Source organism: Sceloporus occidentalis, unplaced genomic scaffold (assembly GCF_023333645.1).
Source record: "Sceloporus occidentalis isolate IW3139 unplaced genomic scaffold, rSceOcc1.0.p SCAF_1, whole genome shotgun sequence".
Taxonomy (NCBI): Eukaryota; Metazoa; Chordata; class Lepidosauria; order Squamata; family Phrynosomatidae; genus Sceloporus; species Sceloporus occidentalis.
In genome coordinates, this window is record NW_028316981.1 from 230,244,190 (window position 1) to 230,271,946 (window position 27,757).

A 27,757-nucleotide genomic window follows, 5' to 3' on the forward strand; every position below is an offset into this window, starting at 1 on the left:
AAAGCAACAACGGAGGAGCTGACCAAAGGGAAAGCTCAGAGCACACAAATATGAAACCATGCTGCTTAGCCCTCTAGAAAAAAAGAGGACGTGACCAAAACAAAACAAAGCCCTCCATATATATATATATATATATATATATATATATATATATATATAAACACAACATTGATGCTTCTCAGTAGTGATGCCCAATAGGGAGGGGCTCCTCCTCGGGGCAGGAGGCAGAAACGTAGGACATGTAGGACCCAGACCCGGCGGCCCTGTTCCTATCTCCCCCAGGGCTGTATTTCTTGGCCCCTCCGCCTCCAGGCCCCCTTTTCGCCAGCAGCAGCCCCCCAGTGGCGCCTTCAGGAACTGCAGGTGAGGAGCGCTCTGCCTCTGCTGCTGCTGCTGCTGCTGCTGCTGCCTGTTTCCTTCAGTAGGAGAAGGCGAAGAAGAAGAAGGGAAGGGACCAGAGAAGAAGAAGCCCGGAGAGGAGACAGCCAGAGGGGCAGGCTATTGGGGCAAGGCACAGGAGGCGACAACCCTCTTCCTCCTTCTCCTTCCTTGCTTCTCTTTCCATTGCACCTCACCCGCAGTTGGAGTGTATACATGGGTGGATGCTTCTCTCTCCCGCGCGCTGTGTGTGGGTTTAGTATTATTATTATTATCATCACCATCATGAGGATCATTATCATCATTCTCCTACTTCGCCTTTCCCTCACTCATAGAATAGGGAGGTGGGTGGGTGCACCTCCTTCAAACTGGGAAGAGGGGGGTGCCCTCTCTTTTCCTCCCCACCCCATTTTTTTCTTTTAAAGAACACCCTGCCTTTAAAAGAAGAAAAAAATAGGGTGGGGGGGGGAGAAAGAGAGGGCACCCACCCTCTTCCCAGTTTGAAGGAGGTGCACCCACCCATCTCCCAATTGTAAGAAACACCCCTCTTTCTTCCCCTCCTTCCCTCTCTCTCCCATCATCATCATCATCATCATCCCCCCCCTTTCCAAAAAAGGAAAAGAGAGAGACCACCTTGGATGCCTGTGTGACCCATGTGCTTTGCCTCTCTTGTTTTTTTGCAGTGGCTTTTTGTGGACTAGGTGCACTCCTTCTTCCTCCTCTTCTTCTTGTTCTTCTTGTTCAGCATCCTCCTCCTCCTCCTCTTCTTTTGAATGGTGACCGGCAGGAGCGGAAAAAGCAGACTCCTTCAAAGATTCCCGGAGAGGTCCGAGCTGGCTGCAGGAGTAAGTCAATATCATGGGTGTCCTCCTTTCGCTTCTTGTCTGTGTGGCTCAGCTTTGCTGGTCCTTTTATCAGTCAGCTTTGCTGCTCCCCTGGTTCTTGATCCATCCTCTGCCAAAGAAAGATCCAGCGTCTCAGTGCCACTGACTGTTGGGCTTAACTTGAAGGGTGTCTTGAATGGGAAGGGATGGGGAGAGAAAGCCACCCCAGGTTGACTTTTCTCCTTTGCACCTTTTGAAACATTGGATGTTGGCACTGAGTTGTGGAGAATGTTGTTGTTGTTGCTGGTGATTTTACCTTCAGAGTTGGGGGTGTTAGGAGCCTGCTTTCACCTCTCCCTACAGAAAGCTGCTCCTCAGAAGACAGTTGCGCTCTTGTGTGTGATAACCATTAGCAAATCTGCTTGCTCTTCTGGGATGCCGACACTTTAACCGTTTTCGGGATGGAAGCACATCGGTCCCTGTCCCTAGAGGATTTTTTGAGTGGAAAAGGTAAACACTAGGTGTCAGTTCACTCTTTTGAACTAAGGCAGGGAAGAAGGGATGTGATTGAGAAATGTCCCTGCTTGGCATGGGTTGCTTGTGTTTGAGTCCCCCCCCCCCCCAGGGTTAGGTTTCCGTGTTTTCTGTGCAAGGGTCTACCTAGGACAAAACAGGAGCCCTGGCTGAGGATGCGAGTGTGAAAGAGAAAGAGCCCATGCTCCTGCACTGTGTGGGAGAACTGTGTTTGGGAAAGGCTAGGAGCACTGTGCACTAGATTAGTTGACAGCAAGATGAGTTGAAGCAAAGGGTATATATGGCCACCCTGGAGTCTCCAAAAGGGTCGTTGGATCCAAAAGTTTTGAGAGCGTTCTTCCTCTTGGGACAGGCATGCAGACTGTCACTGATTCTTTATTTTGATCAGCACAGAAGAAAGGAAGGATTAACTGGTTCCTAAAGAGGTCAGATTAATGAGCAATGGGCAAAGTCCAGCAAAACGTGGCAACAATGATAAGTCAATGTTTTTGAAAAGCTAACGAAACTGCCAGATCAGTAAAAATAACCGAATCAATTTGCACTAAATATTTTTAAGCCGAACCTGTAACATCTCTGTGTCATTCCTTGTGGCTATATCAGTCTTAGTTTTAATAATATTGTTTTGTATTTTTAAGACCAAGAATTGGAATACACTGTGAAACACAAGACATACAAGGTCACAAATTAAACCATCGTGCCCATCCCTCTGGGAGCTGAACTGATTTGCCATAGGATGAAATACTAGCAATACTGTAATTATTTAGTTTGAGTAATGCTTTCGTTGCTCTGATCCTTCCAAGCACTTTAGGAGTCAGAATCCAATAAGTTACAGGACCTATATTTGAAGATGCATTGTTTCCTTAAGGTGCCAAGTGTAAATGTGACTATGTGCTTTCGTTTATTGTGAAAGTTTTCTCTGAAAGTATGTCTCACAATGGCGCTGAGATATGGAAGTTTATTTCTTGCAAAATTAGCTTTCTGCTGGCTCTTTCAATCAGATTTGCATACATTGTGGTACGGCAATGAAACAAAACTGGCTTAAGGTATTAATATCATGAAGCACTGCTTGACACATACAGTAAAGTCACAATTGCTTACAGTTGCCATTAAAAAAATGATGGGAAGAGTGGGAGGATACAGGCTGCAAGTTCTAGGGAGTATGAAGCGACGTTGACATTATAGTGGCTGAGTCGGAATGGTCTCTAAATAGCGGGCATTTGAGGCAGAGCAAAGGTTGTTTAATGATGTTTGAAATGTAGCAGAGTGAATATTCCAACAGCCAAGTATCTTTCTAGTCTGTGTTGAGAACTGCATATGGCTGTCAGGTTGTCAGTGGTTCCCAGGTAGATAGCAAATGGAACCTGCATGACCAGGTGAGTTGCTTCTCAGTTTTGCAGACAATATCATTTGATATTTGGCAGTATTATTTAGCATTTAGCATTGTTCTTTGAGAGTAAGGATGCATTAAGACTATTCTGAAATCCTTGCTGGAGATTTCTTGTGTGCTTTTTGAAGGAATAGACACCTGGTGGAAATTGCCGTATCCCTGCCTTTGAAAACAGTGTTGTCACTGTGGAAATGAGTCGATAGAATTTGCCTGAAATGTATGCTTGGATTAATTGTGTTTGTTATCATGCAATATGTTTTGATCATTCAGTGTAATATAAAACACAGGTGGATGAGAAACTGCCATGGTTTAAGGTATAAGAAATAGAGGATTTGGGGGATGTTGGGGGGCAGCTTTTCCCTATTGTGTTTCAGAGATACTTGCTTTTTTTCTTTCTTTTTTTTAAGCAAATAGGATAAAGTTGCTGGTGTCAGCAGTAATGCATTTCATTATGCAATTGTTCTTGATATTCAGATCAGATAATGGCCTGATGAAATACATAAGCAGTCTGCAGGGAATGAATGATTAATTTCTCCAACGTGTGCTTACTATAGGACTTCTGACTAATAAAGTACTGTCTACCAGTTCTTGCTTACAGTTGCAGTTAGCAGGGAAAAATGTATTCTGTGTTTACTGTTGTGTAGCACTCAAGCATTGTTATACATAAAAGGTATTCCCAAACTCAGTAATTTTTTTTCTCAAGTCATTGAAAAGGATGGGATCCACCAGCTCATGTGGATAACCTCTAGTGCTCCGAATAAGCAAACAGATGTTCAGTTGTGGAAAAGGCATATCATGCACAGTATTAACCACAGAATGCCCAGCAAGGTTAGATGTAAATATTAGCTACTTGCATTCTTGCTCTAGAGGTACAAACAAAATGAAATGTCCAAACTGCACTACTAACTAGTCAAGGAAAGCATGAGTTTAAGTTTTAGGAAGTTTCTCGAACTGCTTAATAATATAAGGCCTGGGTGAGTTCACTTACATTGATCTCCCCTCCCAATTCCCCCATGTAACATTGTTAGCGTAAGAAAGTTGGAAATGTGCTTGAGGGGAAAAGAATGACCTTCAAAAAGTTGTAGAGAAATGCAAGACTGAAGGCTTTCTAAATCATTTTACATGTCTTTGCTTGCTTATTTAATAATAAATGAAGGAACTTTGTGTTGTTTTTTTAAGTTTCTTTTACCAGCCTTTGGCCTGATTTGTTTTGTTTTTGTTTTTGGAATAGTTTACCTGACAAAACCTTCACTGAAGTTAACAAATACCTTTGCAGTTGTAAGAAAACTTGAGAGAACAAAAACAAAGCATTTGCATTGGCAGGACTCGAAAGGTTTCTAGGTTTGTAACATGCCTTGCTGGGGTTTAACTTTTTCAGCAGAAATCAGTTATCAGTTATTCACAAGGAGTAATTTACACAAAGAGAGCCTGGTATATTGGTTTGAGTGTTGGATTTGGAGTGGAGACCAGGGTTCAAGTTCCCACTTTGCCATGAAAACTGACTGGGGGGACCGTGGGTAAGCCACACTCTCTCAGTCTCAGAAGAGGGCAGTGTCAAACCCCCTCTGAACAAGTCTTGCCAAGAAAAGTCTGTGGTGGGTTCACCTTAGGGTCACCATAAGTCTGAAATGAATTCAAGGCACACAATAACAGCAATAACACCTACAGGAAAATTTACACAGTTGAGAAAAAAATAGAGGCAAAAAGGAAAGGCTTGCTGACAACTAATATCTTGATCATACATGTTAAGTAAGTGTATATCAAGGATTGTGGCTAATAATAAGAACCAGATGTCTGCACCTGAATGTATTTACTATGACGCTTCAGTTCAGAGAGATTTGATTCCAAGCAAATGTGCATAACCTTGTAGCCCTGACATATGAGTTAGATTTCCTGTCCTTAAATATTCTATAATAAATACCCTGAAAAATTAATAGCATACTTATTAAGTTATTACATAGTGGATGCATACACACTGCATTAGTAAAGTTCAGTGCTAATCATTTTAATCTTATTGCCCAGGCTAAAAGTGCAATCCTACATATGTTTGCTTAGAAGTCCCATAGAATTTAGTAGGAGTTACTTCTGGGTAGATTTATACTTGTATAAAACTGCAGTGTTATATTCCTGTTTACAAACTGTTGTCTTGTACATAAAACAGACATGTAAAACATTAGCAACACCACTTAATCTGTTTGGGTCTGCCTGACTAAAACTTGACTGTTGTTGTTATTATTATTATTATAGAAGTATTTCTAGTCATATAATTTGTTTATCACATTACAGTCCATTTTTCAATCAGGTGGGGAAATACCCAGTGGAGATAACCTCTGTATATCAAGAATAGTGTAGAATTAATAACAGTGTTGACTTAGTACAGGTAAAGCTCTGTTAAAGTTGATGTGTTCCCAGGTATTACTTCTGTAACAAAAAAATTAGCAGTAGAGACAGAAATAACATGGAAACAATACAAACAGGTTCCTACAATACAGAAAGGAAGAGCAGTTCAACAATGTTCATCAAACCTTTTACCCCACAGTAACACTTTTCACATGTGAAATGAGGCAGCCAGGTCAAGAAAGCCTTGCTTAGGTAAAAAGTAAACATTTCGATCTTTCTAGAGTCCACTTGAGAATTCTTCCAAAAGGCATCTTTTTAAAAATGTCATTGGCCCTCCCACTTTTCTTATGATTTCAATACTGAGAGCCAAATTTACAGATACCTGTGTGTGGGTGTGCGTATTTTAACATGCTGGGGTAGCTGGGGAGGCAAGTGTCTCTGCTTCCCCCTTTTCTCTCTGTTTTGCTATTCATGCGTACTCAGTAAGGGTTGCAAGAGGCAGCTGCTGTTTAACTTTTTCTCTTGCAGGGAGGCACACACAGCTACAGTAGACTCAACCCAGAGTAGAATCCAGTTCTTTTACAGGTATACCTTTTTTATTACACCGTTTACTGAAGAAATACTGTGGCAACCGGACACTAAAAGTCCATGTTTCTCAAACATAGGTTCATCTTCCTCTCAATGCTAATACTGTTAAAACTCTAGGTAAAATGAGGATGAGGAGGAAAATGGGGGTTAGGTGAGCCTACAGTTACTGTTAATAGAAGAAGTATGCCTGCATATCTTTTTTTCTGGTGCAAAGCATTGTTGGGGATATTAGCTGGGTGAGAAACAACCTTTCACTAGGATTTTGTATAGTCTGAGTAGGGGTTTGATATATAAGGGCAATATTGCTCAGTAGTTATAAATGCCATAGATAAAAAATAGAGAGTAGCTGAAATATGGAGGTGATCATCATATAGCCTTTTAGATGCTGCTGGACTGTAAGGCATGGCAGCCTTAGCCAGGAAAACCAATGGTGGGGAGTGCTGGGATTTGCAGTCCCACAACATCTGGAGGAATGCATGATTCCCATTCTTGCTCTAATTTATTTATTTCATTCTAATGGTTCTAATGACAAGCTGTTGACAGAAATGTCAACAAGGTTTTTTTTAAAAAAAATATTACTCTATATATTTGAGTTCTGTACTAAATGATGTCACCAGCTAGACCACTGAACATGCTTTTTAGGCCTACAAATAGGTGATTTAAAAAACCATAATGCAATTCAGGAGATATAGCCATCCCCAAGTAATACATTGAGACATAGCTCAGTGGAATACTGCACCTTTCTATTTCTTGTAACTTGAAGTTTGGAAAAATTCTGTTCCGTCCGTTGGGTGATACAACATAGAAAATATAAATTTGGGCACATTCTACTATTCTTTCCCTTTCCTTGGATAAATGAATAAAAAGAGGAGTGATACTAACTGTATCTATTGGAATTCAATATTTCAGGTAGGCTGTCTGTCTACTGGCCTGACTATTCAAAAGTAAGACCTCTTCAAATTGATCCATTGAGTTTAAGTGTTTGCAGTGTTTGCATGTTTTGGGCGTCCTTATATACTTGGGATAAATCCCCTCTGCCCACAGTGGTACTTATTTCTCAATACATATGTATGATTTGTATATGTATATGTATAATATGTATAAATATATAAAGATATGTATGCATAGTTTTGTGTGTCTTTTTAACTATGTTCTGGTATAATAACATACTGAGAAAAAAAACAACCAAAAGTGTAAATCTCAAGGAAATATAAACAGTGGGGGGGGGGTGTGGTTCCCCCCGGGCCCCACTCCATTTAGGTCTTTAAAACGACAACTGAGAAGCAGTTGATCAAGTCTGCTTCAGGACATTAATGACCACATGTATCTGAGCATATATCATTTCACTGAAAGACAAAATAATAACTTTCACCCATTTATTTTAAAAAAAATATTATTATATATACATAACAAATTATAAAAAAGCCGCTTCAAAATACATAAGAAAATAAACAATAGGATTATCTTTGATAATTCATGCCCTCTTCCTATCACATCCCATACACTTTCACCCTTTTAAAACAGTCCAGGATCAAATAATTATCACATTGTTGTAGAAAATAAATAAATTTGTGCTAAGTATCTGTTTAAGAAGAGACTATTTGTATTGCTTTCTTAGTTCTGTGCATATATTATCCTAGAATAGGATCCCTTAAAATAAAAATTCTCACTTGATGATTTTCCCCCCCATTGTGCATGTAGTCGGTAGGTATCATGTGGCTTCTCTGTACAAACTGTTTTTTAAATGACAAGTAGGTAGCAATGTTTCAATGTGTATAAATGCCTGTTATGAAATTTTAGTAGTGTTACATTTCAAAGAGCATAAGAAACTATCCGTGAATCTTATTTGGGGTGAAATTCCTATGGAGGCTCTAGGCATGGCAGTGGGTAACTACCAGGTAAAGACTAGAGCAGGGATGAGAAAGGGCAGCTGGAGTAAGGCCAATTTTATCTATATATGTTTTTATCTGCACTTCTGTTTGTGGCATGCTGAACTACCACATTTTCATCCAAAGAATCTGCCAACAGTGTGACTGGAACTCATAGCTGGTTTATAATTCCAGGTTTTTCTGGCCAGTATTTGGTTGACCTCTCACAATTTAAAGCACATTTTGGAGGAGAGTGAGACTATGGTGTGAGTGTTGAAGTACAAATACTGTTCCAGGTGGCATTTTGGGGTCATTATTTTTCCCTCTGATGTTCTTCTTCTTCTTTTTTTAAGATGGATGGTATGGAGACTCTGAAAATTTGTGGTGGGACTGAGGGCACACATAGGAGACAGGTTACATGGCACTACATGACACTAAATGGAATGTTAATGTGCACATTTTGTATTTAATAATTCTTGGTAAAAGATGTCCAAATGCCTAACAACAAAATACACAAACTATACTTCTTAAGCAGAGTATACTGTATGTACATTAACTCTCAGAGAGGCAGAGAAAATCCTCACCCCCAAATCATAATGAAGTCACCTGTTCTAGTTCCAGCAGGTTAGGGGAAGCAAAGGGAAAATGAAGATTATTTGTGGTTTCTCATGTAACTATATTAGCATAGGACACACTATGTTGACTCCTATTCTGTTAGTGAAAGAAGGGACCTTTAGAGGCATAATGCTGCTATAATGGTGTATGGGTGCCATATTTGTTCAAAGCTGTATACAGTCTAGCGAACAGCATGTCCTTACTCCCAGTAGATGCCAGTGTTTTTCTTAATAGATCTTATATTTTTAGTTTAATATACTGAGTGTAGAAACTCCTGCTAATAGGTGGAGTTCTACTATCGAGTAAGTGCCACCATATATTGTGGAGGTGTATTGGTTTTCTGTTTCTCCCCTATTAAGTTATATGGCATGATTGTTAGTTATAAAAAATGTCTTTTTCTGCCAGTTTTACCAAGAGAGATTGTAGCTGAAGAGGAATCTATTAAATGTATCTGTAGACTTATGAGAAAGGCCTATTCACATACGGTTCTGTACTCTGAAGAACATCTACCTATTGTCTGTGTATTAAGTTGTAGTTCTGCTGTTCCCATGCCACAGTTCTCAGTTTTCTTGGGAGAATTTTTCCTGTCTTCAACCAAATAGGACTCTTTCTCTATTTTACTGATTGACACAGTGGACTGTGGCATAGTGCAAACTCATTCTACCTGATGTACGAACTAGCTAATATAAGAAGACACCTTTGTCATCTTTTCTGGTGGCGCAAAGCTTCCAATTCTTTTTCCCATGAGAAGTAATTCTTCAAAGTGCCTTTTAAGTACAGACTAAATGGTGTGCATGGTAGCAAACACTGTTGTGTCATTGATAAATAATGTATGTTGTTGGGTGGACAGCTAAAGGCAAAATGTTTGCATATAGTCATAAATACATTATTAGGATTACTAAGCTTATTAATTATCACAGATATCCCCCTGTAATGTTTATTTCGGGATATGTTTGGTAATCTTTCTACTTCATTGTGACACAGATTTCTATGATAATTTATTTTATTGTTGGAAATTTTGTTTACATATATTTAAATGTCAGGTACAATTTCACCCATTATCTCAATACCCATGGCACCAGATCCTGTCTGATCTTCGAAGCTAAGCAGGGTCAGCCCCCATTAGTACTTGGTTGGGAGATGACCAATGAATACCAGGTGCTGTAGGCTACATTTTAGAGGAAGGAATTGGCAAAACCACCTCTGACCACTCCTTGCCTAAGAAAACACTTTGGCCTGTTACAGATTGCCAAAATAAAGCTGCTTCGAGTGAACTGCTTTTTTAAACAGCTGCTTTGAAGCTATGCTGTTTAAATGATGCATGCACCCTAAGAATCCAGAAGCTGCACCAAAGCTGCACTCCAGTGCTTAGGAATGGAGTGTGTCTTTGGCGTGACCTCCGGACTCTTAGGACCCATGCATCATTTAAATAGCATACCTCCAAAGAGACCCCAAGCAGCTTTATTTTGGCAGTCTGTAACAGGCCTATGAAATTCATGAGGTCAGTATAAATTGCCAGGTGACTTGAAGTCACATACACAGAGAGAGAGCGCTTCACTCATTTAAAATAATTCCATTTTAACAGTTGCAAAATTTGTTCCTAAAAGGCTGCTGTAACTATTTATTTGAGCAAAGTGGTGATTATTTAAGCAAGAGGGTATAGAACAAAGCTTGATGTTCCCAAACTGTGGGCATGATCTTTCTAGATTGTCTAATATAACCAAACATTGTTAAAGAAAGATTCCCTGTGGATTGGTTGCCCTTCTCATTGATTCAAATCTCAGAGAAGGTTAGCCAGTGAATGTTGATTAACTGCTGGATGGGATGCTTGATATTAGAGGGCACTTTTACAATTCTTACTTTTACAAGTCTTTCTTATCATCTCTGTGTAGCCTTGCACCTGGACAGGGATTTATGTTTTGCATTTATATCCTTTTTTTTTTTTTTTTTTTTTTTGGTGTCAGAAATGTAATGAAGATTGCTAACAATATATAAATAAGTATTCAATAAGTAATAAAATAAGTATTCAAATAAAAAATAGAAATGGCATGAAAAAGATGAAAAGATTAAAGCACAGTTGTTTTAGTACTCCTGAGGTGGTTTATTTCTGATAGTATGCTCAGGTGCCAAAGTATAATAGCATACATGGCAATTTGGATGAAGTGAGTTACCACCTCCTTGTGTGGTGATAGTGGAGTATATGTATGGTTGCAGGTAAAGAAGTCTGACATGGAGAGGAAACTGACATAATGCCTCTTATTTCAAATAAACAAGTGGTTTACTGAAAAATGGGACCACAGTTGAGTCTACTCCCATGTATTTCCTACAAAAGGAAATATTGCTTCTCTTAAGTAAAGGTTGTGGATTTCTCAAAATACTATCCTATCAGCTTCTCTATCCTTATTACCTTTGACTACAATGGGAAGGAATTCAAATGCACAACACACACAGATATGCAATAATATGGGACACTAATATAGAAGATTCAAACCCTTGGTTATTAAAAAAGAAAAGCCTTCCTTAAGATGACCAGGAAAGGAAATGGGAGAGCATTTGTTTTTCTAATCTAGGTTATACCAACAGTTCCAGAAAAACAAAATTGTAATCCAGAATTTTTGGGGTTTGGACAACTAACAATGTAAATGTTAAGACTACACAGAGGGTTCTCTTTCCTCTGAAAACAAATTTAATCGTCCACTGTCAGTTTATGTAGGAACAGATGTTACAGTGCTACAAAGATGCAAAAATGCATTACCACATTACACTCTTATCGTGCTGCTGTTTCACTTCTACTTCTCTGGCTGCCTCCTGTTGCATTCTGAGGTTTGTGGTTCAGAATCAGTGAGACCCAAGAGCCCCTCCCTAAATTGCAAATCTCAGAATGCGACAGGAGGCAGCCAGAGCAGTTAAAGTGGAATAACAGCACGATAGGAGAGTAGTGCGATAATCATATATGATTTTCTCAAAGGATTTTTTAAAGACTAGAATTTAGTATGAAAACACAGAGATTCAGTTGCCCTTAAAAGAAATATGATAAACGAAATACAATATCTTATTCAAGTCAATTGTATGGTTTTGATGAATCTGAGCAGTAAATTTAATGTAAGGTTGTTGCTGCAATTCAGTATTTTAGATAGTTAAATGCATCTTTAGAAAAGGAGGATAATGTGACTGGATACTGGGTAAAGGAACTGACTAAGGCCTTTGACCAGAGCTGACTTCAAGAACAAAGGAACTTTGGCTTATTCAAAATCATTACTTATTCTGTTTTCCATAGCTTCATACCACATATCTGCTATTTGCAGCATATTTCATATCCTTGGTTTGTGTCCAGTAACTGGGCTTTCTGCCAATCCATGATCAAATGCAAACATCCTTTCATCATGTTACTCAAATTATAATACTGCTCAGGAAAAGAGGATGAACTTCATATAACAGCAAGCAGCAGAATTGTCTAAGATGGCACCATGTGCAGTTTATTTATAAACAATCTCAGTAGTGCTTCCACAATTGTTGTTAAAGACGTTAAGTGATGTAATTGCAAAGCCAAATGGGATTTTTTAAATTAAGTCAACCCCTGATGGGCAGGGGGAGGAAAGGAGGATGAGGATGTTGTGGTTGTTATTGTTAGTGATGATGATGATGATGATGATAATTTCTTCTATCCCACCTTTCCCCCAGGTTTGAACTCAAAGCAACTGTTACAACAAATTAAAAATTCCATTTTTAAAAATGAAATTAAACAGTCAAAATTATGACTGTGCAGCATGCCACAAACAGAAGTGCAAATAAAAACATATATGTTATCAAGCATGTGCATGTGTTCATGGACACATGTGTGCATATGCACACAGACACAGACACAGACACATGCACACGCACACGCACACACATGGGCAACAATTAGTAAGATCCAGTGCAGTGTTTAGGTGAGATGGGCCTTATAATGTCACTCATCAAATACCTGTCTAAACAAAAAAGTCTTCACTTATCTGTGAAGAGAAAGCAGGGAGAGTGCTGTCCTAACTTCGCTGGGAAGAGACCTCTAGAGCCTGAGGGAAGCCTATGAGCTGCACCTAAACTGCAGAATTGATGGAGTTTGACACTGTTTTATCCACCATGGCTCAGTGCTATGGAATTTTGGGATGTGTAGTTTTGTGAGATATTTAGCTTTCTTTGTCTGTTAGCTATGGTGCCACAACAAACTAGAAAACCCAGGATTCAGCAGCGTGGAGTCATGACAGTTACAGTAGTGTCAAACTGCATTAGTTTTGCAGCCTGAAAAGGCCCTCATGGCCTTCCCAGATGTGCATGTGAGGTTGGTGAGAGTCAGAGAGAAGGGCCTCTGAAAGCCTAAGAAGCTGTTTGTCAGTGGAAAATTAGAACTGGAGTAGCTATGATTATAGAAACAATAGGACATATACAAGGGATGTGGGGAGATATATCCACTCTACTATCACTATTTTGATCCAACAGATAAACGGAGGAATATCTTGTACTGGACCATAAATACAAGTTGTCACTTCTGTATGTTGGGATCGAAAGCTCATTCAGTGCCCACCCCCTTTTTTAAGCAAAACAGAAAATGAATTATAAAATGCAATTGGTACAATTAAAACTTTGGGAAATAGGATGAGATGTGTCTTGTTTCTGTATTATTGATGGACTGGCCATTATAAGCAGAGGTTTTAAAGATTTTTAGCATCAGTGCTCCTATTCTGAGGTCATCCTATTGATTTAAACATATATTATACTTCAATTTTGCATTTAGTAGAATATATGAGAGCCAGTGTGGTGTAGTGGTTTGAGTGTTGGAGCAGGAAACTGGAAAACAAGGGCTCAAATCTCTGCTCAGCCATGGAAACCCACTGGATGGTATGAGAAAGACATACTTTCTCAGCCTCAGAGGATGTCAAGGGAAACATCATCTGAATTGATTCTTCAAAAAAAAAAAAAATTCCTGCAAGGTTTGCCTTAGGTTTATCATTAGTCAGAAATGTCTTGAGGGTACACAACAATGCTAATGTTTAATACATGTAAAATATTTCAAATTTTACCAGATGTATAACTACTTAATATATAGTTATAATAAACATGTGATCCTGTTATATATGAATCTGTTTGATATATAATGAGGTGTAGTAAGCGGGTCTATCCATTTGATCCACCATAACTGAACCTAGGTAATACTCTACCTCCATTACTCATATATAGGAATGGATTTGTATCAATTTTATTAAATTTTGTCTTATTAATTGATTGTTGTAATTTTAGATCAATTTGTGCTTATTGTAATAGTGATTTTAACTGATGTACTCCCGCCTCGATCCATGGGGAGAGGCGGGAAATATAAAAAAATATTTTATTTATTGTTAAGCATTGAATGTTTCCATGTATATAATAATATGTATGCTATGAGCTGAATTAATCTGGCCAGTTAGCAGTTCCTTTTTTATTTCACAATGTAGACTACTGTTAAAATGGCACTGTGTATTCTCTTATGTCATCTGATAACCAGCGCTACAGACTATTTTTCCTCCTGAAATGGAGGGGCATTGTGGTACTATAACCTTACAGCTATTTGAATCCAATGGACAAAATTTTAAATCCTATCCTGGATTCCTTCAGTTGTCCCTAGTTCAGACCTAGGTATATAGAGGATTTTTCCACAGGTTGTTTCTGTTGCTTCTGAGGCGGAATGCTAAACATTTGTAGATGCCTGTATGGTGGATGATGTAAGATCGGGGGGAAATGGCTGTAATTCAGGGTATCTCTCTCTCTCTCTCTCTCTCTCTGGCTTTGCTTTGCGAACGAAGATTCAGGAAGGACGCATCCTGCGCTTTGTACAAGCACGTTGGTGACTAAAAAGGCCAATTCGGGATAAACAGGTCCCGTTGCAGAAAGCACAACAGAAAGTCTCCTTGGGTGATGTTTCCAGGTTGCGGTACTTTCTGCGTTGTCGTTTCTCTTTGAGGCTCATTCGGCGTGAGCTTTCGAAGAAGGCTGCAGCGTCATGGATAGTGCGTCTCCATGCCTCCCGATGCGAGGCCAGGGAGGACCATTGTTGGCCTGAGATGTTGTTTCAGGGAGTCCTTGTATCTCTTCTTTGGGGCGCCCCTCTTACGCTGACCCATGGCGAGTTCACTGTAGAATACTATTTTGGGGAGGCGATGGTCACAAAAGAGTCTGGAGTAACAAACACTTGAGGCGAAGCACAAAAATCAGTGTGTATAGAGCCATTGTACTGTCTATTCTCCTCTATGGGTCTGAAACGTGGGTCACCTATCGCCAACACCTACGACTCCTTGAACGCTTTCATCAATTCTAAATATACACTGGACTGACTATGTGACGAATGTTGCTGTCCTTGAGCAAGCAGGGATCACCAGCATTGAGGCCATGCTATTGAGGACGTAGCTGCGCTGGGCAGGACACGTTTCTAGGGTATGTCTACACCAGGGGCAAAACTCCAAACGGTCACTGTGATGAGTCCCCCAAAAAAGGAGAATTCCCAACAGCAAATCCTGGTTCAGGCTGGCTGTAAGGGGAGTGGCTGCCATGGGCTCTGAAAGAGAGGAGTCAGTCAGAGAGAATCAGAATGTGTTGGTACTGTGAGAAGTGGAGAGGTTTAGTGAGAGAAGGGAGAGTGTGTTTTGTTTAAGAATCAGTTCAGAGCATTTCAGATCTGTTCTTTTCTGAGAGGTAGCTGTTGGAATTCAGGACAGTGTACCTTAGCAGGATTCATAGTTCTGTTGAAGGGGAATAAGATCAATAGCCTAAGAGGAAAATGTTAAGAGAAGTAAGAAACAGTTTAGGTTTGAAGGAGTTCTTAATCCGTGAAAAGGAAATAACTTGTTACTATTAAAGTACTGTGACTACTGTAACCGTATGATCTGTGTAACAACCTGGAAAAAGATGCAATAGTAATACATGCTTGTAATTAAAGTTAAAGTTCACTTGTTTCAAAAAGGAGTACTGGCTGAATGTATAAGAATAACAACACAGATAAAATGTTACCAAAGACAAAATACATATAAGAGAAGGACGCTGGGGATACCAATCCTAATTCATATAAAATAAGGTGTAATAAGGATATAAAAGGGGCAAGTGTGGAGACCAAAGAGTCAAGGGATTTTTCTGAGGTAAAAGCATATCCTTGGAGCATTGGCAGGAGGACTACTTTGGTCACAGTCACCTTCCTAAAATAGCCCCGGAGTCACTCCAGAGTCTCCCCATTACCTGGGCACTCTGCAGTGACATTAGGTGGATGTCTACATGTGTCAGCATTATATTGCTCGGTGCTGCTGCCCCTGGTGTAAGGTCAGAAATGGGGTGCCCAGTTCTACCCCCTCACCATTGATCACACGTCTGGGTGCCTCATTTATGACCTCAGATGAAGTGGTGGTGCCAAGGAGCAAAAAAACCTCTCATTTGGGCCATGAATTGGCCCAGACATTGAAGAAATGGCAACAGAAAACACTGGAGTTTCTGCAAAAGCCAGTGCAAACAGTAGTATAATGTCAGTTCAGTGCTGCTAGGGCCACACATTATCTGGACTGATCACACCAGATTTGGAGATAGGGTCCTGCATTGCCTGGAGAGCTCACTGTGAAAGTAAGGGGAGGAAGTTTTATTTGGCCCATGTAGACAAGCCCCCAGTGATATAGTACAGCTTTGCATGCTGCAGCTCCCAGGTTACATCCCTGGCATCTTGAGCTCAGATATAGCTGGGCAAGGCTCATGTCTGAAACCCTGGAAAATAGCTGCCAATCAGTGTAGCCTATTGCTGTGTTGAACATTTCTTCCTAACCCCCCCCCCCCCCCCCAGCCATTCTCATTCGATGTAGTTCAATCAGTATTTCATAAACAGTTCCAAATGAAGAGAAATTCAGGGAAATTCTTATGGATGGGGGAGTCAGGATTCTTGTCCTTGTTTTTCGTATGTGGCGATTAAGGAGTGTGTGTGAATGTCCTTTCTTTCAAAGTGCAATAACCTCTATCGCAGCTGGGCTCTCCTCACACTTCAGTTAAAGCCTAGAGGAAGATTGTCATAAGTTAACTCCTCCCATAGGGCTTGTCATATCAGAAAGGATGGGGAACCAGGGAAGCTGGAAAGTAATTAAGAGATGTCCAGCAGATGGGGAAAAATGCTGCCTAGTAGTGTTACAGTAAGCTGGACAAGAATTGGAAATTAAACTCTTAGGAGCACAGTAGAAAAACTGCAACCTATTTCAGGAGAAATAAAATTTTGGGACAACTGGAGGACAAATTTTGGCAGACCACTGGCTCCAGCTCTGGACATCACACTGACCTCCCTCATACCTGCTTTGAAGCTTACAAGGAATTTTCGGAATCTCCAATGGAAACAAAGTTATCTACAGTGACTCCTCCAAAATGTAACATTTGTGAGACCCTGGTAAAAGTTCTAAACCCTGATAAATGACAATTATGCCTGAATCAAGAGTCATATTTCTGAGAAACATTCTGAGTCCCCCCCCCCCAATAATTTCCCCCATTTTCCTCTCATTTTGAGGAGGAGTGAGGCTTTCTCCTCAATATCACAGTGCCCCAAAATGACATAAAGCAAGCACTGTGGAGGATGCATAATGATGGCCAAGTTGCCAACATAGTTGCTGTGTTACTCATTTTTAAAAAAGAAAAATAATTGGGGGGAATGAATGAAGCTGTCCTAAAAACACTGATGATGATGATGATGATGATGATGATGATGATGATGATGATGATGATTCCCACTACTGAGAAATTACTAGGAAAAAAATCATCTCCCTTGGAGAAATTAAGTGAAAATCCTATCAAAATTCCACATTCTGCAAATAGGGTGTAACATTTCATAAAGCCATTGGTGCAATGATATTGTGTAGAGAATAATGAACTAGAGGAACAAAAAGATTGGCTAAAGTTGTAAAAAATATTTACACATTTTCTCATATTCAGTTAAAAGGATGTCTCAATAAGAATACCACACTGAAAAAATTGTATACCAACTCACCATTTTTCACATTTTTGGACTCAACTGTGTTTGTGAACATTTCATGAGATGTCTTTCACATAAAAACAAAATCCACAAAATAAAATGGTTGGAATCCTGCTGGTATATTATATTACTTTTGCAACCTTCAACTGAATGTAGACATTGTATATTGGACAAAAATGTTTCACAATATATCCTGCTTGTATCTTTCACCAAGGAAAAAAGATGTTTCCATCACAATTGTAGGTGGTTCCTAGGAAGATATGTTTAAATGGACTAATCAATAATTTGCATATAACCTGTCCATCAGATGACCCTATGACTGAGATCCTGCATGATGTAATGGTTTGAGCAGTGAACTACAACCCTGGAGACCAGAGTTTGATTTGACTTTCAGCAATGGAAATCTACTGGGTGGCCTTGGGCAAGTCATATGCTTTCAATCGCAGGAAACCCAGTGAGGTTCTGCTGCTGCTGCTGCTGCCTCTGCTGCTGCCTCTTCTTCTTCTTCTTCTTCTTCTTCTTCTTCTTATTATTATTATTATTATTATTATTATTTTATCATATCCCACTTTTCTCCCAACATAGGGATTCAAAACAGCTAACAGCAAATCTGACAGTTTAGGTTTGCCATAAGTCACAAACGACTTGAAGGCACACAGCCACAATGAATGAAGGCCCTCCAAGAGTCCTCAGTATACCTGTTCAGGTTTGACTTCTGTGACCAAATAATTTCACCTCTAATGCAGTTTCTCCCCTTTTTTTTACTGGTTTGTTCTTTACAGAGCATTATCATATTTTCCAAAGCATGACAGTCTCATGTGAATTTGAAGGCTTTCATGGCTGGCATCCATAGTATTTTGTGGGTTTTTCAGGCTATGAGGCTGTGTTCTAGAAAAGTTAATTCCTGATGTTTCACCAGCAGCTGTCTTGGCTTCTAGGAAGTGTCCAGGCCTGATTTGCTTTTGAACCTATTCATTCATAGATTTGGCCCTTTATGGCATCTGTAGTACTTTTATGTGAAGCACCACATTTCAAATGCATTTATCTTCCTCCTCCTGTCAGATTTCTTCACTACCTAGCTTTCGCAACCATACTTGTGTAACAACACCATGTTGGCAGAATCTGAGGCATACCTGTAAAGTATAACATATAGCAGACAATGCCTTTTGCTACAGCAGGCTTTATCTCAATAAGGATAGATGGTGACAGAAAATGTGTAATCAAGGCTGATGGTGGAGACAAATAAAGTGTTTTACAGCCCCATTGTTTATATTGGGCAAGGACATGAGCATAGATGATGGAAAGAGAGACTAAGGCGTTTATCACATGGAGGTTTTTGCAGTTTTTTGCAGCTCAGATCCGATGTGACTGCGGGTCCAGCGATGCGAATTCACGCGATAACATGATGTGTTATCACACGTGATTCCTTTCTATGGACTCTCCTTCCGTGGGGTTTCTGCAATGATTCCAAAGTGACTCCTCATTTTGATGAATTTGGAAAAAAGTGAATTCACAGAATTCGCATTCAAGCTCGCTTTGATTTCACTCCGAATTAGTCTGGTGTGGAATGCAATTTTGCTTCCATCCTGGTACCCCCCCCCCCAACATCCAAGGTCCCACATTTCCTATGATGGTGCGCTGCAATTTTGCCCCATTTGCTTCTGTTACTCCCCCCCCGCTTCTATTGCTGCCGAGGGGAAACACAGTTGTTTCCGATGCCGCTGGGGAAACGGCAGAGAGCTACTGGGGAATGAATGTACAGTGCGCCCGCGCCATACGCGGGCACACCATACGCGGCCTTGAGCATACGCGCTCAAGCCGCGGGGCGCGCGCGGGGTGGAAGGGGCGGCGCGTCCCATTCAATTAAATGGGCATGCACGCCCGTTACGCCCCGCGCGCACCCGCGCTGCCGCGCACGAGCCCCATTGTTTCCAATGGGGCTCGAGCATAGGCAGAATTCGCCTTACGTGGTGGGATCCGGAACGGATCCCCCGCGTAAGGCGAGGATGGACTGAATTCACGTTTTAACGTGGACATGAGACATGCTGGTGAGGAGGGGGAAAGCGGCTGTTTCGGATGCCGCTGGGGAAGGCTGCTTGTGTCACTGGAAAAAAAGGAGCATATATCTCAGAGAAAGGGTGCTAGTTTGGGTGCCACAGGCGACCATATCTCCCATAGAAAGGCTGCTTGTGTGACTGGAAAAAAATGGAGCATATATCCCAGAGAAAGGGTGCTAGTTGGGTGCCACAGGGGACCATATCTCCAATAGAAAGGCTTCTTGTGCGGCTGGAAAAAGAACGGAGCATATATCCCAGAGAAAGAGTGCTAGTTTGGATGCCTAAATGGACTCTAAAGCCCATAGAACCTGAAGCTGTCATTCACGTGAGGCTAGCATTCACATGAAAGTGGAACCAGGCTCCCTTCTTAACCCTGGAAGTGCAAAGGTTCAGGATGCATTCAGACCCCCACTGATCATGCGCAAGGATGCCAATTCAAATGGTTGAATGTGTATGGTATGCCCTGGTGTGGTAATACAATTTGCACTCATTCTGCTTTGTGTGAATCCTCATCACGGGACTTGCCTTGGATTTGATTCCCCCTCAATTCAGAAGGGCAGTGGAAGAGCAACCAGGTGTGATAAAACAGACACGTTATGAGGTAAATTTGCATAGCTGAACCAGAAGTCACCCTGGATCTGAGCTGCAAAAAACTCTGTGTGATAAGGGTCTAAAAACCTGTGAAACTCAAGAGGAGATATGCTCAAGCACTTTTCATGTCCAAAATTGAAGGATAAAGTTACAATCTGAGAGAGTTTAGTTGAAGTTAGCAGACATAGATGGCTATCTTATTCTGTCACAAAACATTTCCTTCTATATATTTTTTTATTAGCCTGGCATTCTAGATAAGAGTTCATGTGATGCCCACACTTAGTTTTTTGTCTGATCCATTGATTCTTTGCTTTGTATGCTCTTGTTATATGTTTAGGGCATGCTTTTGCTCTAAAGAAAAGAAGAAAAGTGGCCTAGGATAAGCAAACAGGAAGTCCATCTAAAATGAGTAAAAGTAAAGAATAGCTAAGGCCCAGTACAGTCGGGCCGTTTGCGCCGATATTAGGACTCGATATGGTGCAGCATCCATATGCACCAAGCCCTAATATTGGCACCATTACATCACAATGCTGTGGTCCCATCCACATGGGGTGCAGCCTTGTGATGTAAGGGCACCTGAGCACCCACACACCTCTGGGTGGAAGAGGCATCATAGGGCTGTGTCACAGCCCTTATGACGGTGATAAAAGGAGCCACCTAGAGTGGCTCCTTTTGGATGGCATGTCTGTGCTGCAGCATGCGGATGCTGCAGCACAGATGCGGGGCTTACAGGTGCAGCTTCTAGGTGTCTGTCTGTACTGTCCCATAGTTAAAATAATAATAATAATAATAATAATAATAATAATAATAATAATAATTTGTTTTATTTATATACCGCTATTCCAAAGATCATAGTGGTGAACAGCAAGTAAGCTAATTAGCAAGTAATACCTTTTGCCACTGACTACCAAGAGGCAGGAGAAGCAAATTCACTGCCTCAGTTGGTACTCTCTCTTCCTTTATCACAAGCAGTCTGTTATTTGAGTATCTTGAGCCACTGCATACATATTTGATTCTCTTGAGCTACAGCAACAAATGAGGGTCTCATCTCTTTCACCATTATAGGCCCAAACACATTCTACTACTTGGTTTTATGTGTAGACATAACTGTAGAACCTTAACAGTTTGGTTTTGGTAGCTGAATGGTTGATGGTGTGTGTGTGTGTGTGTGCACGCGTGTGCGTGCAATGGGTTTTTTTCTTGCTAGTTTTTTAGTTTTTCCTGCATGATGTGTTTTGTGAATTTTTAGTTGTTCAATAAAGGTATCACTCTTTTGTGGATTGTGGATTTTGTTTTATTCTGATGTATGTCCAACACAGCTACCCCTGAATATGTTTCCTATATAAACATTCAGCTTTTTCTGGACTGTGTCACACTCTTCTTGAGGACTTGCATTTGCACTATGGGAATTCTCTGGGATTCAGTCCTTACCCAGGGATGCCAATGTGTCTGTGGCTACAGAGGAACATTTGCATAGCTGAGTCTAGTATTTCTGCAAATATCTGAAGTGACTATAGTAATGCATGTCATAGTTACCTCCTCTGTGGACTATTGTAACACACTGCATGTGAAAAGCCCATGGGTAGTCTAGTTACATCCCATTGTTACTGTTCCATGCTTTCACGTTGTTTCTGACTTATGGCCACCCTAAGGTGAATCTGTTACAGGCTTTTCTTGACAGAATTTGTTCAGAATGCTTTTCCCATTGCCTTCCTCTGAGGCTAAAAGGTTGTGCCATGGTTGAGTTGGAATTCAAACCCTGGTCTCCAGAGTCATAGTCCAACACTCAAACCACTATACCACACTGTCTTTCCACATCCTGTATGACTACCATAAAATATACCTTATGTAAAGTGTTCAGAAACTTCATCTGGTCTAAACTTCTGCACTTAGATTGTTGTCTTGAGACCAGGGCCATGGGATATACAGATCCCATGCTACAGTGGCCTCATTGCCTATTTGTCCATTTCTGAGCATAATGCACTGGTTGTGACATAGGAAATGCTCTACAATATGGGCTGAATTACCATAAAGAAGGAAGTTTAAAAGGTAAAGGTTTTCCCTTTGACATGATTGTCTAGCCATGCCTGACTATGGTGTTCATCTAAGTTACTAAGCTGAAGGAGCCAGCGTTGTCAAAGATAACTCTATGGTCACATGGACTGCATGAAACATTATTACCTTCCCACTGAATTGGTACCTGTTTATGTATTTGCACATTTACATGTTTTCCAACTGCTAGGTAGGCAGAAGCTGGCACTAGGGACAGGAGCTCACTCTGTCACTTGGCACTTGGGTCTCAAACTGCCAATCTGCCAAGCTTGGGGTCATCAGGGTCGGCGTCTTAATAGCTAATCCACCACATCCCTGATAAAGAAGGAAGACCTGCATAAATCAATATAGTAAGGCATTTAAAAACTCAGCACGGTTTCTCCCTCTAATTGGACAGGAGAATAGAGGGAAGTTGTAAGTGTGAGTGCATCCAACTGCAACAATACCCTATTGCTTGCAGGATAAAGTGAGGAGTGGCTATAAGTAGAGAAATGCAGTCTTTTGGACATCCTGGTTTTATGGTGTTTAGGGGCAACAATCTTGAACATAACTTGGTAATTAATGGACAACCAATATAGTTATTCTAGCACAGATGCAGTGGACTTTAGTGCATCACTGAGCTCTCAGTCAGTGTATTCTGTACTAGTTGCAGTTTCCAAACCCAGAATAAGAACAACTGCCATAAACTTTCTTGAAGTAGGTTAGTTTTGACATCACAAGGATATCCTTGGATGAGATTGAACCTTAAGTCAAAGATGGGAATGACTGCTTTAGTCTAGGTTACTGATCACCTAGGCCTCCAGTGGCAGGCAAGGATCCAGGACATCCCAAACTATCTACTTATTCAATGAAAAGGAGCAAAATTACAGCCAGAACAGGTAAATGACCTAGCACTTGGATCTGGGAATCCTCTAACCACAGAAACACTGTCATATCAGTAGTCACCTTCAATACTATTCCACACCAGCCTCTCTGAGAGCCAGTGTGGTATAGTCGTTTGATCATTGGACTAGGACTCTGGAGAACAGGGTCTGAAACTATGAACAAATTCTGCAAAGAATCCGCATGTGATAGGTTTGCTATAAGTCTGAAATGGCTTGAAAGCACACAAAAACAACAGTGCTAACCTTTAATACATGTAAAATATACCAAGTTTGACTTGACTTGATGGCACAGAACAGTGAAAACAACCAGCCCCTCCTACATAAAAGCACATACCTTCTTAGAATCAAGAAACAAAGTTGGGTGTCATCCACATCATGATGTCAGTTTTTCCAGATGTAATTATCACTCACACCAGGTTTATAAGCAACATTGGAATAGTGCCCTGTGCCATCTCCAAGTACAGCCTACAGGAAGGAGTGAGGCACAGTAACCTGAAGAAAGGAGGTGAATCACCCTAAAACTGGATGTATAACTTCCAACTCATGGAGACCACCCTAAACGATGCCATGGTTATGGTATCAAAAACTGCTGAGAAACTGAGAAGAAGCAATAATGTTGTATTCCTCCTTTCTTTCTTGAAGAAGATTATCTGTCAGGATGGCCAAGGGCAATTCTATCTCAAGACCTGGCCTGAACTCAGACTAGAGTGGATCAAGATTTCCTCCAAGAGCACTCGCATTAGTGACACCACCACTGTCTTTAAGCACACTATCCAAGAAGGGGACATTTGGGGCCAGACGAAAATATAAATTTTTGGTGAAAGAAAGAAATACAACTGGGGGTAAACATTTCTTTCCTTCTGCTGAGATAAGGCTATGTGGACTAGCTGTGCTAATGTTCTGTTTGGAATTATGTCATTTCAAACTTGTAAATTATAGTTTAGCTAGATGACAGGAAGACAGTTTCTTGAGCTAGATATCATAAAGCCAACACAACATAGTAGATAGAAAACTGAACTTACATTCCTCCTAAGTCATGAGTTTTGAGTGATCTTGGGCATAACAAAATATTTTTAGCAGGATTGTTGTGACTGTAAGATGGATGAACTTGATTCTGAGGTTAAGTCAGATAGAAGCATAATAAAAGATCTGGAATATATGATTTGTTAAAGGAACATTTCCCCATACCTTTAATGCCATTTTGTTTAATGACAAAATTTTGTTTAATGACAAAATTCTTCTCCTTCTGTCTCTCCCATTCCCTGTATAGAAAGTAACCTAGTACAGGATTTTCTGTGCTGTGCTATACATCTGTGACCTCTTTTCATGTAAAAATTCCTGTTAGATTTCTGCTTATTTTTCTAATGCAAGATGGGAATACAGTCTGAATAGTGAAAGAAAACTAGAGATTTTACAAACAGTTCAGTAGCACTGAGTAGTCATGGGAATTCATTAATTTTAGACACATTTTGATAAGCATCTGATGCATGATATATCCCCATTCCCATAATTTCAAGTGTGAATGGTATATATTCAGACATTAGTGAATAGGGTCTTAAGTGTTAATTGGATTGTTTTCCTTCCAAACCTCTAATGTGTGGATCTTTCTCCCAAAGGTCTTTTGGTTGCCTGCTGAGTAACTTCAATGTGTATTTAGTTGTAAATGAGAAATCTGAACTTGTAGAAAGTGCCAGACAGAATGGCTCTGTGATGCAAACATGACCACTAGGGACTATTGTAGGCTGCTTAGCTTTTTGTTAAAAGAATAGTTTTACTTTTTATTAACCTTATGGTTTCAAAGAATAAATAGTGATATGGAAGTGAATATCAAATATTAAGCAAACTGAATGGAAGACAGTTTTCATAGTTTAGGACTGACAAAGATTCCAAGGGCTGGGGCTAACACCTTGCAAAGTATCTGTGATCCCATGTGCCTATTCTTGGGCCTAGCTGCTCATTCCTCTGGTCTCTGGACTGTGGTTAGCAATAAATATTAGGATTTTAGCTATCTGTCATCACTTGACTAGCAAAGTAGAAGGCTCTGTCCATTGTTTGGGCAGGTCATATAGCTCCAGTTCATCCTATGGTCATGTTTTAGGTGAGCACCTCTCTCCCTCTCTATTCCTGTGTCACCAGGATGTCCACACTGTAATAGCACACATCTTGTTCCTTCACCAAAAACACAGCATGCAGAGGCGAATGTCACTTCATCCGCAGGCCTTAACCAAGAAATAAAAAAGTTGGCAGTCATATTCCAGCTTGACTTTGACTATTCTTTGTTGAAAATCTCTTACTCCCTGGTTCTGGGTAGGAAAGTCAGTTTCTGAAGCCTGGCCTGTGTAATTCAGTTATAATTTTGTCATCTTTGTGTGGACACTTTGGAGGGAAACTGAAGGTAACTATTATATATAGTCATGCATAAGTCTAGAAATTTTAGTCAAAAAAGTGACCCCCAAAACCTGAGTCAAATTATCCAAGGGTTGATGTAGATATTGTACTTTAACTCTTATTAAACAAGGAACCATTCCCTGGTGAAAAGCAAGAGTATAATCTGTCCTGGAAGCATTGACCCCCCTCTATTCTCTCATCCATCCAGTCTTTAGTATGAGCACAATCAGTTGTGCCTGCTTGAATTTTGTAAGTTGTTTGGCATTGTTTTCTTTGCTTCATCCTTTAGATCCTTTCTTACATCCCCCTAAGTTTTACCCTTTACTTATACATGGGACATATCAAAATCCATAATTTTCATTCCAAAACCTACCCTCGACTTAAACATGTGGTCGATTTATAGTTGAGTATATATGGTACCTGATTCTTTGAATTCTACCTCATTCTTAGGTAATCATCAGATAAAGCCATTAATTTAGGCGCAAATTCAGACATAGATTTTAAAATGGGAGTGGTAGAAGAAAAGAAACATTAAGGAGAATGAATAATTTTTTCAAACCATTTTAGTTGCCTTTCCTTTGCAGTCACATGTTTTAATACTTTCCCCAACTTAGCAAGCATTTTTATTATTAACCCATGTCTATTTTTATTGTTAACACACTATCCATCATTAATTTGCTCATTAGCAACTTAAAGGTTACAAGGTTTTCAGTTTAACACCACATATCTAATCTTCAGTGAGTTTTATTTATGGAGTCTAAGGTGTTAATTAAAAGTCTGATTTGACCTCAAACTCACAGATTTGCAAAGGTATCTCTTTCAAAATTTCCAGTGCAAGAAGAATATAGCATACGAATGCTAATAACATTTAATGCTGATGTTAACATATGGTCTAATTAAAAATTATAAAAATAGTTTAGAATTTAAATAATTAAACCAAACCGTCATATGGGCATTTGAAATATTTGCGTTTCTAGATGTTTTTTCTCCTTGACAACATAACAGTGAAACCTTCTATCACGTCTGTTCCTTTAAAGTACAATTTATTCAGTAAGCAAATTGGCATATTTCTTTTAATATGAATCCCTGAAAATATGTTTCAGAATCATGTCTATTTTGACTTCTATATAAGGCCACCAAACTATTGTACCCTCAAGCTACCCTTACTATGGAGTTTTGATTGAGCACACAGTCTAAAGTACATCATTAGGGACAAGAATAATGCAGTACAGCTTTGACATACCCCTGAGCAGTCCTCCATTTAATGGCGTGAGGAACTATTGACTTAAAGTAAATCGTCTTGAACTCAGTACTTCTGAGTAAACATGGATAGGGCCAGGCTCTAAATGAGACAGACCTAAAAGATGGTAAACAATATGTTTTCATTAAACTGCTAGTCAGGGCACCTTCAGTAACTTTCTGTGCAGCTTGAAAAATAGAGTGATTTATAGAAAGTCTTTCTGTTTCTGTCAGTCTTTTAAAAATGTGAAAATGAAAACATGTTTTTTCCCTTATGCTCCAAACATTGGGTACAATCCAAAGTTAAGCACCTTTAAGTCCCATTGATTTTAAGAGAAAAGATTGAAGTGTGTGCTCATATGTGCCTCTCCTGTTGAAATCAATGAGGTGTAAAAGTGCAATATTGCTCTTTATGTAAGACACTTCTATTGCGTTTTACATACCCAGTATGCAATCAATAAAGTCCATTCTTTAGATACCTTATCTAGTCTTAGTCCAGGAAGAACTGCACTTCATGGGATCGTGAAATAAGAACAAAATGCACACACTGAAAGGTGGAATTGGGTAACAAACTTCATTTTCTTTGTACTTTGAGAAAATGTTGTACTGTTACTTGGAACTTTATTTCCTTTTCACATTTCTGGCAAAAGGTTACTGGAAAACATTAATGAAGCCTGTGAGGGTGAATGGTTAATAAACACCTGCCTCCTCTCTTGTTTGGTCTGGTGGTGTGCCTGGCTTGAGCTTTTTATTAGAAAACACAGTCAGTTACACTAGTCTAGTGCACTTTATACCTGGATTGTATAATTCTGTCACCAAGAAAAGAAGGCTGCTGGCTCCAAGAAGTCAATTTCTCCGTATATGTGTGTGTCTGTGTGTGTGCCTTTAAGTCATCTCTGACTTATGGAGACCCCAAGACAACCCTACCATGGGGTTTTCTTGGCAAGATTTGATCAGAGGAGGTTTGCCATTGCCTTCCTCTGAGGCTGAAAGAGCATGACTTGTCCAGGGTCACCC

At 40.0% G+C, this 27,757-nt stretch overlaps 1 protein-coding gene across 11 annotated transcripts in view; it reads left to right on the plus strand.

Annotated features, from left to right (window-relative positions):
• Positions 1-1,067: 1,067 nt before the first annotated feature.
• The window catches only part of PTPRD (protein tyrosine phosphatase receptor type D), a 1,452,104-nt gene continuing 1,425,414 nt past the window's right edge, over positions 1,068-27,757 (plus strand). For all 11 annotated transcript variants that reach the window (XM_089489811.1, XM_089489739.1, XM_089489757.1 and 8 more), the window contains exon 1: positions 1,068-1,223. The gene's annotated coding sequence lies outside the window, so the exon portion shown is untranslated. The remainder of the gene's footprint in view (positions 1,224-27,757) is intronic.